Raw genomic sequence first — 18,201 nt, 5'->3', positions numbered from 1 at the left:
GTTTACTGACTTGGTTCGCAACAGTCCTGAATGGTAGTTGTGATCTTATCTGGTTTTAACTACTACCTAGATCTTGGTTTTCACTAGCCAACTCATTGAATGGTTCTGGATTGATCCTCCTGCAGTCACTTATTACCTGTGAGAAACGCACGGATAAAGATTGTGTAGAGAAGCACCTGTGCTCAGTTCAGCACCCTCCATCCCTCACCGCACTCCAGCAGTCATATAATAAGAACCTCACATTGCTGTCTCCTTCCATCTACCCCAAACCGCCACCTACCAAATAAGCATCTGTGAAGTAGGCTGAGTTTCCTTTTGGAGTAAAGAGATTGGAAAAGTAAGACAAGGTTGTCATAGTAAAGAACACTACTTAGGCAAGTGGAAGTTCTGCTACTGTGAAGCTGCCTCGTCAGGGAACTTAAGTCAGAGAAGCCACTAGGAAGGTTAATACACACCTACTGTTATGATGGGTGAGACACTAGGCATGCGTGAGCATATTTAACTTACCAATAGCCATATGAGATCTCTCTCTCTGTCTCTCTCTCTCTCTCTATATATATATATGTAGATATATATACATATATGTGTGTATATATATCCATAATATATCTATTTTATATATATATATATATATATATATATCTCCTCATTTATAGTAAATGAGAAGAATGAAGATCAGAGAAGTTACGTATTAATGCTCAAGGTTAGATAGATAGTAAGGACAAGATCCAGATCCTCATCTGCTGACTCTAAGTCAAGATGTGTCTCAGTTTATGTGCTTCATTCATTTAAATTTGGTATTTACATTTGTATTTATGTCTGAAGGGGGGAATGTAAAACAATGAAGTCTTGATTGTAGAAAACTTATAAAACATGTAAAAAATCATCTAGTAGTGATAGAAAAATTTCATATTGAAATAAATTTAAAAAACTGCTATAGTGAATGACTTGGTACAAATTAATGATAAAAATAGGAAGATTAACATAACTTGTTTGTCAAAAGAAATAGAAACTTCTACTGTCTTTTTCCAGTGCAGTGTTGGCACAGCAAAAGAAGGGATTCTCCTTTCTTATTAATAATAGTGTGTCAGTATCAAGGAAAATTGTGTGATAGCTCGAACATGTTTCTACTGAATGAATATATTTGATTAAACAGCATCTGGAAAGATGCTCATTATCCAAGAAAATAACGAATCTTAGATCTTACGCACACTTCACACGTGTCAAGAAATACGTTGGTCAGATGAAGAGGAAAGTACATGGGTTGAGTCGAAGTCTGACTTGAAACAGCTGCTTTCAAATCTGTCCTGTTACACCAGAAAGTTTGACTGATGGAACCCACAGCTGCTTCCCCCTTTGCTCCCCGGCAGGGCTTCTTACCTCTGTAGTCAGTTCCTTTACATTGAGAAGGACTTTTATGGATACTAGGGGGAAATTAGCCAGTTCAACACATACAAAAAGGGAGCCAATATTTTCAAAGAAGAAGAGGCGGAAGGAGAAGGCTTAAGTTAAATTTAGTAAAATAATAAAAAAAAAAACCCAAAGAAAATATGAGTGGATTTTTATCTTTCCTTGAGCTGGTGAGTTCTTTTGAATCATTGACGTAAAGTGAAAAACTATAATAAGAAATGTGGATTAGTTTAGTGAAACAAAAATTTAAAATGTCAGTGTGTCAAATGAAGATATACACAATGAAACACAGACAAGAAACTGGAAAAATAATAGTAACATATTAGAGAAAGTGTAAATACATTTGATAAATAAAAGCTCATATTTTAACAAGAAAAAAAAGACAAATGATGGGGAAAAAAGAGTAAACGATGTGACTGAGCAAATCACAGGAGAAGAAATAAAAATTGCCGAGAAACAAATGAAACACATTTCAAACTACCAGGTCTTCAAAGCCAAGCAGATTGAAACAATATGTTTGCCTGTTAGATTTTTACAAGATACGACACATTGTTTAAGTAGCTAAATCTTTCAACAATTTTCCTTCCTGGCTGTTTGGCAATCTGTATCAAGTCATTCAAATGTATGTACTTACCTATCATATACCTTTGGGAATTTGTTCTAAAGAAATTGTTAAGACTTATATGCAATGATTTCTGTATGCAGATTTTTATTGAAGAATTATTTATAATAGTGAAACATTTTAAGTAATGAAAATACCCAACAAAAGGGGATTGGTTACTTAATTTTTGCACTCTGTCCCTATAGTACTCTGTAAGCCCACCTTGTAATTCTCAGAAAATTTATATTAATTATTCTCATTCATTTATTCAATAACCAAATACCCATTGAATGCTTACTATGTGTGCTAGGTACCTTTCAAGACACTGGGGATCAAGCAGTGAACAAAGTAGAGAAAAATTCTTGCCATACTGTAGAAACAAATGATTAAGCAAAGCAGCAGTAAATAAGTAAGGCATGTTATATGACAGATGGCGGTAAGTGCTATTAAAAATAGTGAGCAAGTGTGGGGATAATGATGGAGGATGGTGGAGGAGGGAATTGATGTGATTTTTTTAAAAAAAATTTATTCCTTCCTCCCTCCCTCCTTGTGCTGGGTCTTCGTTACTGCGTGCAGGCTTTCCCTAGTTGCAGCAGGCAGGGGCTACTCTTCATTGTGGTGTGCAGGCTTCTCATTGCGGTGGCTTCTCTTGTTGAGGAGCATGGGCTCTAGGCATGTGGGCTTCAGTAGTTGCAGCACACGGGCTCAGTAGTTGTGGCGCACGGGCTTAATTGCTCCGTGGCATGTGGGATCTTCCTGGACCAGGGATTGAACCCATGTCCCCTACATTGGCAGGCGGATTCTTAACCACTGCACCACCAGGGAAGTCCCATGTGAATGGTGTGATCTTAAATTGAGTGTTAAGGGAAAGCCTCAAGGAGGAGGTGACAAGTGATTCAAAACCTACCTGAGGAGAGGGATGGAGAGAAGAGCATTCTACACAGAGGGAGAAGCAAAATGAAAGCCTTTAGAGAAGAGCATATCTGATGCAGTCGAATCCCTGCTACTGTTACTGAGCAGAGAGAACCAAAGGCAGATTAGCAGAAGACGATGGGAATGCAGGCAGCCTCAGAGGCCACCGTGAGGATGCGAGCTTTTTACCCAGAGAGGGATGGGAAGCCATTGGAAAGTACGATCAGAGAAACAACATGAAACATGAAAGATGATTCTAAGCAACTGGAAGAAGGCAGTTGCCTTTGGGATAATTGCTGTTCAGCATCTATCTTCTCTGGCATATAAGGAGAGATCACAGCCAGATGGCCAGCAACTACTTTAGTGACCAGTATAGAATAGGAGCTTTGTATCTACTCAATGATTAAATAAATATTGCACATATAAACTAAAATAGAGTGCAGATAACAAGAGAAAGTTTGTTCTCATATATGTTTAATTTGGGGGAAATGCTTATAGGATGTTTGGTGAAATAAAATATTCAGCTCTACTTATAGAGAATAGTCCAAATTTGGAGAAGAGTGTATGGGTATCTACAGTTTGAAAAGTTGATGAAATGAATAAGCAGGAATTTCCGTAGTGGTTTTCTCTTGGTGTTAAGCTTATAGATGACATGCTTGTTTGTTTGTTTGTTTGCTTTAGAATATGTCTTATCTAATTTGTCTGTAATAAATACATCATTTACAAAATTAGAAAGATGGACAGAGAAATAAATAATCTATTTTTTTTCCAACTTGACAGAGAGCAGAACAAAAGAAGATGTGTACAACTAACTAGGGAGAATACAATATCATTACTTATTAATATAAATCCTGGAGCATTCTACCTGGAAATATTAGAAAATTTCCTGCTCTGAGATGCATAATATCTGGGCAGCCAGGTAATGACACAGCAGTGAAGGATTCCTTTCATCTGATCACATTCACAGGGCTGTCAGGATATTAATCAGGGTATAAAGGTACAACTGTCTCAAAATCTATGAGATGTTCTTGCTGACTTCTTTTATATATGGTGCTATTTTGACATTCCATATATAAAATATGGCCCCTTTTGTTCATTATCAGATTTTCAAAAAGATAGCTGTGCCACTGACCTACATTTTTATTTCATTTAACAATATGCCTTAGAGCTCTTTCTCTACTGGATCATATAGATCTACCTCATTCTTTTTTTGTGTGTGTACCATTTATATTATATAAGATGGATATGCTATAATTTGTCTGGTGACTCCCATATTGATGGACATATAAGTTTCTCCTCATTTTTTCACTATTAATGATAATGCCAGAATGGGTATCAGAGCATGCACCTCCTTTTGCTCTTGTGTAATTTCTTTAGGATAAATTCCTCATATTAGAATTGCTGAATAAAAGGTCATATGTATTTTATTTTATTTTAGTTTAGTTTAGTTTAGGCTGCACTGTGTGGCATGCAGGATCTTTGTTCCCCAACCAGGGATTGAACCCGTGCCCCCTGCAGTGGAAGCATGGAGTCTTAACCACTGGACTGCTAGGGAAGTCCCTATATGTATTTATATTCCTTCATTCATTCATTCACTCATGAAGCAAAAATATTTGCTCCTATGTCAGGCATGGTTCTAGGATTAGAGATAAAGTCCTAGGAGTCCACATATATGCATTAATATACGATATTCGTTTTTTTCTTTCTGGCTAACGTCACTCTGTATGCCAGACTCTAGGTCCATCCACATCTCTAGAAATGACCCAATTTCATTCCTTTTTATGGCCGAGTAATATTCCATTGTATATATGTACCGCATCTTCTTTATCCATTCATCTATCGTTGGACATTTAGGTGGTTTCCATGTCCCGGCTATTGTAAATAGTGCTGCAGTGAACATTGGGGTGCATGTGTCCTTTTGAATTATGGTTTTCTCAGGGTATATGCCCAGTAGTGGGATTGCTGTGTCATATGGTAGTTCTATTTTTAGTTTTTTAAGGAATCTCCATACTGTTCTCCATAGTGGCTGTATCAATTTACATTCCCACCAGCAGTGCAAGAGAGTTCCCTTTTCTCCACACCCTCTCCAGCATTTATTGTTTGTAGACTTTTTGATGATGGCCATTCTGACCAGTGTGAGGTGATACCTCATTGTAGTTTTGATTTGCATTTCTCTGATGATTAGTGATGTTGAGCATCCTTTCATGTGTTTGTTGGCAATCTGTATATCTTCTTTGGTGAAATGTCTATTTAGATCTTCCACCCATTTTTTAATTGGGTTGTTTGTTTTTTTGATATTGAGCTCCATGAGCTGTTTGTACGCATGTGTGGAGTCTAGAAAAATGGTACAGATGAACCTGTGTGTAAGGCAGGAATAGAGATGTAGATGTAGAGAACAAACATGTGGACACGGGAGGGAGGGGGAGGGTGGGATGAACTGGGAAATTTGGTTTGACATAACTACACTACCATGTGTAAAACAGATAGCTAGTGGGAACCTGCTGTATAGCACAGGGAGCTCAGCTTGGGGCCCTGTGATGACCTAGATGGGTGGGATGGGGGGGTTGTGGGAAGCAGGTCCAAGAGGGAGGGGATATAGGTATACATATAGCTGATTCACTTCATTGTACAGCAGAAACTAACACAGCATTGTAAAGCAATTATACTCCCCACCCCCCCAAAAAAGAGATAAAGTCCTGAACAAAATAAACAAAATTCCTGTACATTAGCAGTTTACATTCCAGTGGCAACCAACAAATAAATGAGAGTTTATGTATGAGAATGTATGAATATAAAATACGAAAAGAAGACGCAACAGCATAATATCAAGTAGTGATAAGTGCTCTGAAGAAAGATAGAGCAAGGTTTGGGTATTGAGGGTGACAGGAGTGCTATCAGAGTTAAGGAAAATGGGGAGAAAAGGATCATTTATAGGAGAGCAGGAAATGGGCAAAAGGAATGAAGCCAATGGGAAAAGATTTGACAGAATCTGAATTTCTGCAGGTGAGGCATCCCATGTTATAGGCCTTGAGACAGAAGAATCCTGGAAATGTTTGAGGGAGAACCGAAAGGTGAGTGTGACTGGGGTAGAATGAGCAGGGGCTGATGGTTAGGGGATGCTGGTGAAGAGGTAACTGGAGGCTGGTAGGAGATACCAGTGGAGAAGAGGTAAAATAGCAAGGTTTCTGGATTTTATTGTTGAAGTGATGGGAATCCATTATATTGTTTTGAGCAGATAAGTGACATGATTTAATTTACATTTAAAATATGAATGTGGTGCTTTAAAAAAAAAAATAGACTTCAGGGAGGCAATATTAGAAGCTGGAATCCCTGTGGAGAATCTACTGTAACAGTAGGCCAGACAACTGATAATGAAGCATTGGGGTAATTGTTCTAGAAGCTTAGTGAGAAGGAGTCAGATTGTATTGATATTCGAGGGTGGAAAGAATGTAGGATTTGCCAGATGTTTGGATTTGGTATGTGAGAGCAAAGGAGGAATCAGGATGATTTAAAATGTTGATAGATTCAGCTAAAATTTCCTCCAATATGACTTTTCCAAACCTTGCTTTTGCTGGACATATGTGAGATTCTCCCAAAACCTCAAAAGCACTGAGTTTTGATAACTTTGTCCTGGGCATCACGCTTGGCATGGAGTTGGCATTTGATAACTATCTCTTGACTTAAAGAATGAAGTTAAATATTACCTCTCTGATGCTTAACAATATAAGTTTTTTGTTGCTTTAATTTGCATCAGTGAACTTCAAGATCTTTTCATGTGTCTATTAGAAAATTGCATTTCTTCAGGAAGTGCCTGTTCCTAACCTTTGTTCCCTATGGTGTTGGATTGTTTGCTTACTCTTATGAATATGTAGGAGTTTAAAAACATTTTCAGATATTATTTCTTTATTAAATATCGTATATGTGGCTGAATATTGTTTGTTTAAACTTTATTTTTCTGTTTCTGATTGGACCAAAGATTTGGATGGACCTGCATAAAACTTCGTACATGTTGAGTTTTCTGCTCATTTGGGAGAAATCAAGAGCCTTTAAATCCATTTTATTATTCTATTTGCCCATGTAAGTAGGTTTACAGATAGAAAAATGAAGGCTTAGCATGTTTAAGAGATTTATGTAAGGATAAACAGCAAATTCCCTGAATCTCATCAGTATGCTCTTTCCACTGAAGAACTGACTGCATCTCCAGATATGTTTCAGCATGTAATGTAAAAAGAAAAAACAAAAAGTGTGGCAGAGGAAGAATGGAGGTATAGCATATGAAGCATGACCATAATTTTATTTAAGATGAAAAACTACCATATAGATAGAGGTATGGATTTTTTTTGTACTTTCTATAATTTCCATTTTTCTGCTATAAGTGTATACTCTGTGTGTCTGTCTGTGTATGTGTAATAAGACATTAAATTGTCCCGAATTCATAAGAAAATGCCACACGTATGGAGTAATACCATGCCAAAATGCCCCCTTAAGAAAATCTGAAATGAAAGGATGACCCTACCTGAACAGAAGAGCAGAATTAGGTGGTCTACTTTGGAATTTTAGAGGAAGGATGAAAATTCTGAAAGTCAGAATGGAATGAGAGGGAAAATGAAAGGTAGTAATGGTGAGATAATGGTTTAAAGGAGGACAGGAAATTGGCAAAAGGAGGAGGCAGGGATGGAGGGGAATCTTAAGTAAAATGATAGGGGTGAGTAACACATTGTATCACATTGAGGCCAGATAAGACTTGTATGTTTCCTGGGCCTTGGAGTACTGGGGATGGAGTATATCTTGGGGCAAATCTATTCTGGGTGGCAAACTGTGACATACATTCTGCCCCTCCTCAATTCCACACTGAGGTCAGAGGACAGACATCACTAGAGTGCTCTTTCCCTTCCTCACTAAGCCTTCACAGCCCAGTTCTTAAGTATAACCTGCCAGTGTTGATGCTTAAAGATGAACTGTGTCCCATATAATTGTATTCCAACCCTCTCATTTTGAAGATAACTAAATCAGAGGAAGGTCTTGTCCTAGGTCATCCATCTTTGGTTGTATCTACTTTCCTCAGGTATATTTTACAGTGATTCATTTGGTTTTCATGAGCCATTTAACTTCTCCTTGGATGATTACTTTGTGGAACAGTTGAAAGAGTATTTGTAGGAAGACTCAGGGATAAACCTGCACTGAGTTGTCTCTAGGACCACTGGTCTTGGGTATCCTCGATTATCTCATCCAGAAAAAGGCATATTGATACTTGACTTACCTGATGGATGATGATAACTGTATGCATTCCCCTTATACTCTTGATCTGCGATTCTTACGACACATCACTACCTAAGGATAATAAAACTTTGGCAAAGTAGTAGCAAATAACAGAGCCGTTTAGAAGGCAAAATCTCAAAACTCATCATTTACTGAGTCAAAGTATGATGTATGATTTTAGAAACAGACGCGTACCAGCCAGTTTTTCTCTTCTATGATAAAATTAAACTCTACATTTATTAGTTGTGTAGAAAATGCTCATCATGCATCAGTTTTTTGAGATTAAAGCAAAATAAGTCATCAGCCCTCTTTGACATTTAATTTGTCTCAATGTCGTTATATATTTGAAGTAAGTTATTAATTACCCTTAATTACATTCATTTTAAATGGTGGAGTTTCCATTTCTAAGTACTTGTTTCATAATTCCTGGAAGAGTTATAAATTCTGCTCAATTTAACAAATATTTATTAAGGTTATTTTATGCAAGGTATGATTTTAAATGTTTTGGATAACCACTGATTTCATATCCCTTGGAAAAATTAAATGTACCTCTACCTCCTGTAACTATTTATTACTGCTGTTAGAGCTTTAGGCCTGGTTTTTACATTCTGGAAGACAATAGCAGGTATTGGGGGAGGAGGATTTTCCCAATATTTGAAAGAGGGAATTTGACCACGTCCTTAGAATGGGCAAACATATTGGAGTTAAAAAAAAATCCCATAAATATCTTTATGTAGGGAGCATTGGATGATGGATAATGGGTTTTATTCCTAACATAACTTTTTTATTAGATGCCATAGTGGACTTTACATGCTTTTGTTTATCATGACCATGCATTTCAAATGAAGGGATAACATTAGAAATGACCCAGTGGAAAGAGTTATTCAAGTTCTCCTAAGAAGTGCGGTGTCTAGTAGCCTCTCTCCTTCCACGCACAGAGGGTAGAGTGCTGGGGTGGGCGAGGCATGAAGGGATTTGAGTTCCTGTAGGTAGCTTCTCTCTGCCCCTTCTCTTCCCATCTCTCTCTGAGCCTGTCCTTTGAGAGATCCTAACAGTCCCAAATTGGGCCCATGGGATAAGGCATGGTAGTCAAGACCCTAACTGGCAACTGATCCATATACTATTTCCCTTTTATTTTTCAAATACAAAAATAAATGTGTTTCTTACTTATTTTTTTTACTTGATTCTATTTGCCTGTTATTGATATGGGGATGGGGTACGTGCTATACTCCTTGCATTTACTTCTGGGCCTGATTGATGGAGAACAATGACCCACATTCCTTTGAAACCAAAGGAATGGTGGTGTTATATTTTGCCCCTTCTTTCCACTAGACACCTTTTTATTGTGTGAAAAGAAACCGAAAAATTCAGGGACTGCCTCTAGCATACAAGTCATAAGAACTTGAACGTTATATTGTCACCACCCACAGGGTCTCGCATTTTCTTAATTTTCTGGACATTCAGAGCTGTCTGGAGCTCTGACAAACAAACCTGCCTTATCTAGATTTAAGGTAAGCTGACCAGCCCTCACCTCAAAATAGCAATGTACCAAGGTGGCTTCGCAGGGAATTGACTCAAGATTTACTATACAGAAGAGGTTACAACTCTGAAAGAGAGCAGGTAGTTTTCCAGTTTTCCTCAGAGCTGAAATGACTTGTCTAGTGAAAATGAAAAGCAAGAAGAGATGAAGCCAGGGTCTCCTGATGAAAGGTGAATGAATGCTGATGACTGTTTCCTAGGGGAGAGCTCTAAGCCATATTTAATGCCACAGAAGATTAGAAAGAGGTGAAGGTCTGTCATCAAAACCATGACAATGATTTCCCCCAAAGGCATAATAAATCTTTAAATGCTAAAAATTTTAACGTGAGATAAAAAATATTTTATAGTAAAAAAAAATGCTGTCTAATGGTGTTCCAGTTATAAGAAGCACTTTGCAGGAATTAAGTTGAGAATCCCACACATTTCCTGTACTCGCCATAGATGGGTGATTAGCTTGGCAGGTGAAAGGAGGATGGTCCAGAGGTTTCGCATATACCCATTGCTCCCACACATGAATAGCCTTTTCTCAGTATCAACATCCCACACCTGCATGATACTTTGTTACAACTGGTGAACCTACATTGACCCATCATCATCACCCAATGTTCCTGGTTTACATTAGGGTTTGCTCTTGGTGTTGTACATTCTGTGGCTTTAGACAAACGTATAACGACATGTATCCACTATTATAGTATCACGCAGAGTAGTTTCGCTGCCCTAAAATCTCTCTGTGCTCTGTCTGTTCATCCCTCCCTCCTTCCTTCTCTCCCTTCCTCCCTCCTTCCCTGCTTCCCTCCCTCCCTCCCTCCCAACCCAGGGCTGATCTTTTCAATGTCTCCATAGTTTTGCCTTTTCTGGGATGTCATATAGTTGGAATCTATATGACAGTGTATATAAAAGACAGTGTATATAGCCTTTTCAGATTGGCTTCTTTCACTTAGTAATATGGGTTTAAGGTTTCTCTCTGTCTTTTCATGGCTTGGCAACTCATTTATTCTTAGTACTGAATAACATTACTTTGTCTGGATATACCACAGTGTATCTGTTCACCTACTGAAGGACATCTTGATAGCTTCCAAGTTCGGCAATTATAAATTCAATTATGAGTAAATCTTTATGCAACTGTGAATAAAGCTGTTTTATACAACTGTGAATAAAGCTGATTTACACAATTGTGAATAAAATGTAAAAGAAAGTTATGTTTTATTTTCAACTTTAAAAAATCTGAAGATTTCACATAAATATCTGCATGCTGGGTTCTTTAGAAAAAGTCAAAAGATCAGTCAGTGTTGGGCAGGCTACAGAGCAATGGACAGATGGAGCTGAAGAGAGGCTCTAGCCCTTCCGTGAGGCCTCAGTTTTGTGTTCACCGCATCCCCATCCCTGTGCATCCAACGCCCACCCCCCACCCCCCGCCCCGCCCCGCCCCGCCCCGCCCCCCACACTTAACTCTTCATGTCATCTGTTTTCTATAAGCATTTGAGTTTCGCATCCCTTGGAGGGGTGGAAACCAAATGGATGAATTGTTGTTTTAAGGTTTTTGGCTTTCGTTCAGACACCTCAGGGCTCCTGATGCATAGTTTTCTATCTCTTCAGTTCGTATTGCTAAGGTTTATTATTTTGAAGGAGAAGGGAGGGGGATTGAGGGTCTGGACCTAGATTACAGAAACTAAAAATCTATTGGGCAGGCCGTCTTGTTCCAGGGCTTTCTGAGGTCCCCTCCGCCCGCTTGCTCTGGCTCTCCCCTGGCCACCTGAGGGTGTGGCCAAGCCCTGACTCTCTCCTTCCACAGCTACTCCTCACTTCCATCTTTTCTATTTCTTCCACATCTAAGTACAACCTGGGGGGATCCCTGTCCCATCTCTTGGGGGATTTCTTGCTCTGAGCTAAGTGACTACTAAGCATTAAAGCAAACTACCATATATTTAGGACAGAGCCTGAGGGTGCTCAGGATGCGGTGAGTTTTCTGGAATTTGGTCCTCGTTTTGCCTCCTAAACTCTCTATGAAACTGTCACATCTCCATGCACCTCCGTTTCCTCCCCTTTGCATTAAACACATTCAGTCAAGTCAAGGATCACATACACCCAGCACCAGCATGGCCTGTCCTCCTGACACCTTCTCACTTTACTTGCCCTGCGTCCCAGCACCTAAACCATGCCAAATAACATCCAGACTCTCTTTACCGTGTATACCTCAAAAGTCACTGTACACGGCATATCTATGCCCAGCTGTCTTGAAGAGGCCACTGACCTTCTATAAATGACTCGCGGATACGCTTCTCCTAACCAAAACCAAGCATGAATCCAGGCCTTTGGAGGCACTTGGGCGGGTGGGAGGCGCGGTCTCTTCCTGGGCATGGTCTCAGTCTGGGTGCACTTGAGACATCATTCATTCAAGTGAGGGTCTTACTGCTTTGCGCTGGCTGAGTTCGCTTGTTAAAATTGCAGCCACCAAGAAATCCTATTTAGATTTGGTATCTGAGGTATAACACAAAAATCTCCGTCGTGAAACTCAAATATTTCTTGTTTCATTTAATCCTTAGCTTGGATCCTCCATTTGAAATACTTAACAGGAAAGTTGCTTAGCCACTTTAGAGAAATGAGAACTACTTGATTTGCTTTCCTTTTTGTTGTTCTAAGAAAAACACCTAGGCAGTCTAGATTACAGTGTTGCAAAATTAAAGCATTTGAAACATCTCAAAAAACATGGAGCATAGCTCCACTTCCCTAAAATACTGGGTCACGCCCTTCCTTTGCGCAATAATCTCTGGTATTAAATGAGAAAAAGCTTCTAGTTCAAACTCGTTATTTTATGAATTAGGAAAGTAAAGCTTTCTTGAGGTGTGGTCAGTTACCCAGCTAGTGAGTCAAAGCCACGTTAAGGTCCATCCTTATGGTATATATTTATTTATATATTTATAAATCATACACTCAAGTGCTAGAATATTAGGTACATTGTAAGGGAGCCCTGAGAGCTAATTTTAGGGAGGCTGTGTTTGTCGCCAGCCTGATTGTATGCCCTCATAACCTTACATCCTTCCTTGTAATTGCCATTTTTTATACCTGGGGAGAGAGTTGAGCTTTTCCTTCCACGCTCTAAAAGCCTCCATGTATCTAAGTAATGGGCAAAGATACTTTTAGTGTCTGCTTAATAATGCAGTCTTTAGCAAAGTTGTTTTCTCCCTTACTACCTGTCATTTATTTACACCATTTGTATAATTTAAAGACAAATTTATAATAATGACACATCTAATATTAAAAACATCATCTCATGCAATTTTTATTTTTGCACATTACTTTTCATATGTGTTCATTGGAATCCTAAAATTCATATTTTTTTGTATTGTGCTTTTTTAGAGTTCAGAATGGCATCATGAAAACTTACTTGTGTTAACAATGTAGTATCATTTCAATGGCTTTATAATAATTTTATAATAATTTTGTGGACTTTAGAACCATAATTTAGCTAGTCTTCTAATTTTTGGACCCATATGCGGTATCTTTTATTTGCTTTTGTTCTTCCTTTCATATTATCTGTCAGTGTTGGAATGGCATTAGTAAGGGAAGGTTGGAAATATTGCATTATTTCTCTGGTATGAAAGGCCTTAGTCAAGAGGTAGGAGGATATATATCCTTCTCATTGTAATTGTTCATATCTCCCTGAACTTTTTAAAATCCTGGGTTGGCGTATCCCTCAGATGTCAGTATCTGATCATTCCCAGGCCAAGGCCGCATGCTCAATGTCATTTCCCTTTTTTCTCACTTCTTCTCTGAGTTAGCTCCAGGAGATCACTGCTTCGCTACAAGGCTGTCAGTTGTACTGAGTACCTCCATTCGTATGGATCAGTGTAGGTCTCTGCCCAGTGCCCCAAGCTATAGCTCCTCTTCATATGGTAATGCTACCACTGCTTGAGACTCCATGGAAGTGTGCACTTGAGAGTGGGGTGGTCCTCAAGTCACCACACAGACTGAAGGACATATCTATTTGTATTGGAAAAATGGTATCATCAGGAAATGATTACTCTGAGGAACAGATATTTAAATCAATTTGTTACATATGGCTGTTACCATGGTAAAAACAAAAGCCCTCCCTATCACAAAGGGGACCCTGTACATCTCAACCCTGAGCCTTGTTGCTCTGAAATGTCTCTGCCCTCTCTTAAGAGGATAGATTCTGCTTCTTCAAAATTCTTTAGGGCTAATCTCCAACTTCCTTTTGGAAAGCACATGCTCTCCCAGGATGCATCGTGTCCCCACATGAAGCACATTGGAGGACACCACAATACTCCCAAACTGGAATATGTCAGTCTGGAAGAATGCCCTGAGGAGATGCAGCTGACCATACAGGGTAGGGAGTGGTACTGCAATCTAGTTTCCATTTACAAATGCACACTGAGACCAAGGAAGAGTTGGATAATTGTTACAGGATCACAAAACATAATCTAAACCTGAAAGAGTTTTAGAATAAGTTGTTTATAATAGTCAAAAAGTGTCATAGTAACAGAACTGGAGTCTAAGTAGATGAATATGTAATGTGAGTGCGTCTGTGGGTACCTTAAGCTTTTCTTTCTGAACTGTCTCTACCAGGCATTTAAAGTAAGGAATCCATATTTTCCAGAGAACCAACCAACACTAACTGGAAAGAGAAGAAATTTTCATATTTCTAAGTATCAGATCTTGCCTTGTTCACTGTTTGAAATTATGAAAATCAGATTGTAATCCAGTTTTTTTACTAAGTCCACTCCTCTCCTCCGCCAAAGCCCATGCAAAGCCAGTAAAGCTAAACAAAAATTGATTTTTATTTTCTTTCCACTCTTTCAGCCCAACCTGGTTTTGAGTCGGGATGAAATCAGATGCACTTCATATTGATCTAGGTCTTGAACCAGTATAATCCCTGATTCACACAATTGAAAGAACCATCATCTTGCTTGTTCTAAAGACAGAGAGGAAACTGTGTGGACTTAATACATTTCTGCAGTTTGCTGTGGTTTCCTGCTTCTCTGAATTATGCATTGGATCCTGGGCAGAAAAAAATAGAACTGGATCCTGCCATCATCTAGTGAAAGTAGGGTAAATATTTGAGAGTGGCTTGCCCACAATTGACACTGTCAAATCATTAGTCCATTTCAGAGTCTGGCAAATTTAGGTAGAAATGTCTGGTGTCATTATTGCCTTCTGATGTTCTTCCTTTCAAATTCTTTATCAGTGTTGAAATGGCATTAGTAAGAGAAGGTTGGAGAATTTGGGATAACGTATTAGGCTTAGCCAGGGTGAAAGGCAGGGCTATCAATTGGGTCTTCTGTCTATAAGCAAGGATGACCCTCACTAGATGGATATTCCTCATTCGGGCACAGAGGGCCCATTGAAGCAAAAAGGCTACTTAGGCAATAATCATCATGGCTTTGTAAAGGGCAGTTCTGTTAAAAGTACTTAATCTTTAAGGCAGAAGAATCAGTTTGTGGTTTTATGAGAAAGTAACTAATCCATTTGACAGTCTTATTTTAAGACATTATGGACATAAGACCTAAATCAGTTTTAAAGATGGTTCCCAGAGTCTCTGTGCCAGCTTGATTCTTAGTCTTGCGATTCCTTTATTGGAGGGTTAGCTACCTGCCTGCCTTGCAAACCCCTGCCTCTGTGTGAAGCTTCCCTGACTCTAGTGGTATCTGCGGATTTATCGTTTTCCCTAGTCTCTGAACTAAAGGAGCATTTATTGAGGAATCACACACTAAACCTTAAGTCCATGCCATATAAACTCCACTTTCTCCCAGACTTCCATGTTGTTTGTAAACCCCATTTACACTTATCACACCCCCCCGCAACAGTGTAGGTAGACACAGTGTCATGTATGTTTGCCCTCTGCCCAAGCCCCACCTTGAACTCCTTAGAACATCAGCTGTACCTTATTTATCATCCCACTGCCCTTTGCCTATAGCATTCTGCAGTGCACATACTGCTGTTCAACACGTTATAGCTGAATTTGAAAGAATAATTTCACCAGGGAGATAATGAAATATGATATGAAATATGTAATAATTAAAATTTAGAAAGTTTCTTTACCAATTCGAAACTTTCTTACCTCTCAGAGGTCATCTATAATCCCAGCTATTCCAGATCCCCTCAGGATGTCCCCACTCCAGGCATAAGCCAATTAGCACATCATATTTCCCTGGCCATATTGATTGGTTTTAGAACTAGGTACAGAACCCAGTCAGAAACAATGAGAAGGAATGAAATCTTTCTTGGGATATCTGAGAAAAAGATTCTCAAATTTCCCAGCATATCCAAAACCTCTGAGTAGGTAGGGATTGGAGAGCCTGCTCTCTACCTGCTCTTCCACAATGGCTATGATGAAAACATGGCAGAGTGATGGAGAGAGACTGATTTATGATGATTGCTTGGTATCTGCCTTCAGCCTTGCCTTTCCAAGCCATAGTATTCTCTACTTCCCTATTTGCTGAGTTACATGATTCAATATATTCTTTTCCTGCTCTTTTCCACCTTTTCCCCTCCCTCCCCATCCCTCCCCTCCCCCCCTCCCCTTCCCCTTCTGCTGCTGCTGCTACTTCTCCTGCTGTCTCTCCTTTTCCATCTCTTTTATTTTTGCTTAAAGCCTGCTTGGACTGTGATTTCTGTCAGCTGCCACTGAGAGTCCTAATCATTAACCCACTTGAGATCATCCTGTTTCTCTTTGGTTCAGTAACACAAATGTACTTTATTCATATGTTGCTATTTTGACAAATTAATGTGTCCACAGCCCAACAGCAAACCATTGATACAAGTGAAGTATCTTCTGTTTTCTAAATGGTGTCCAGATTTGTAGAGATACATTTGTCTGTGTTGTGAGAATTGAAAGTCCTTCGTGCATAACTTGAGTGCTCTGTTTATGTAAGTAAGTTGGCATTTCTTTCCAAGTGCAAAAGAGTTCCTGTTGATTTTGAATGCACAGGCTGTGTCACTAGCAGAGGTGACGAGAGTCAGACCAAGGAAGAATAAATTTTCTTTGTGTGTGACTATTTGAAGTTTAGAAACTTTATCTCACTCAACTTGGTGTTTAATAGAGTTGAAGATAGAAGTGGGAAGCTGTGTCTGACCATACTTGACTTTTCCCTGTCACAATTATTCAATTTCTATCGATGCTGTCCTCACAGACACAATTTATTGATTGCTTCAATTTTAGTCATAAACAGAGTTAACTTTTTAGCTCGAAATGACTCTAAATCACAGCGTCAGCATTTTGCTTTGTGATATGCCCTTAAAATCATTATACCTGTGCCATAATCAGCCAGGCTCAGAGCTAATTACCATCCTTTCCTAGTGCGTGCTCAATTTAAAAACCGGAAGAGAATGTTTTTTAAGGAATCAACAAAGTATGAAAATAAAATGTGAAATGATGGAAATTATGTGACTCAAATTTGGGATCTTGGATTTTTATTTCCAGGGATTTCTTTCAAATACAGACATAGCAAGTCAAAGTGAATGTTTTAGAATTTTAAGTGGGCAATGGGCAAATAAGTTAAGGCTGGAAAAAGCCTTCTTCATATTACTGTATTATGTTAATGATAAGCAGCAAATTGATATATAAAGGATAGACACACTCTCCATTAAAATAGTGGCTTATATATATTTTATAGTATTGCTTTACTTTTTTTTTCCCCTTTAAGCCCCACAGTGCAGTGGCAGCTTGTTTCACTTGAGTATTTATATTGATTATAACTGCTGAAATGAGGCAACCTGTGCTTCCATTGTATTCTCCCTAACAAGGGTTATTCCTTTGCCTGACTTGAAGGTGGATCTGGAGGAAGCTGGGCTGTCACGGGAAGGAAGTGAGAGCCAGAGAAGAGAAAGTAGGCTGGCAGTGGAGCCATGTGCCTAATTCACAGTTGAAAGAGATAGCTGGAGAGCATCCCTGCCTTCATCCTTGCCTGCCAGTGGTCATGGCAACGTTCAATCTAGAGGCCCCTTTTAGTTCTCTAATAAACCGGTTGAATGTTTGTTAAGGTTTATGTTTGTTTGTTTGTTTTCAGTATCAAATTCTCTTTGAGATGATCAAGCTGTAAATGATTCCATGCACTACTGATCAGGCCTCTGGAAAAAGGCATTATGCAAAGCTGAAGATAAGTGGATTTGAGCATTTCAGCTCTCCTTTTAAAATAATTTCCTCCACAATAGGAGAGAATGTGAGCACTCCTTTTATGGCCTTTACCAAAATAAGCATTATAATCAAGGTGAAATTGGTCAATGCTCTCAGTTCTGCCTCAACAGAGGACCTTCCTCAGCTCTGTGATCTTTGGCAAGTCATTCCCTTCCATGGCTTCTCTTCCTTCCTCCATTGCATGGTGGCCTTGAAATTGATGGGGTCACATTTCCCTTTTGGGGTTAAAGATCTCTGACTAAATACAGTTGTTCCTTGGCTTCTGTGGGAAATTGGTTCCAGGACTCCCACGTGTACCAACATCAGAGGACGCTCAAGTCTCTTA

General features: G+C 39.0%; 1 protein-coding gene across 7 annotated transcripts in view; it reads left to right on the top strand.

Moving 5' to 3' along the window:
- The window catches only part of NRG3 (neuregulin 3), a gene marked incomplete at both ends in the record, with an annotated part of 1,058,987 nt that overhangs the window by 192,739 nt on the left and 848,047 nt on the right, over positions 1-18,201 (top strand). The window lies entirely within an intron of this gene.

This window comes from Leucopleurus acutus (assembly GCF_964270905.1).
Source record: "Leucopleurus acutus genome assembly, chromosome: 14".
NCBI lineage: Eukaryota > Metazoa > Chordata > Mammalia > Artiodactyla > Delphinidae > Leucopleurus > Leucopleurus acutus.
Note: the sequence above shows the minus strand (reverse complement) of the source record. Positions and strands in the feature narration are given on the sequence as shown.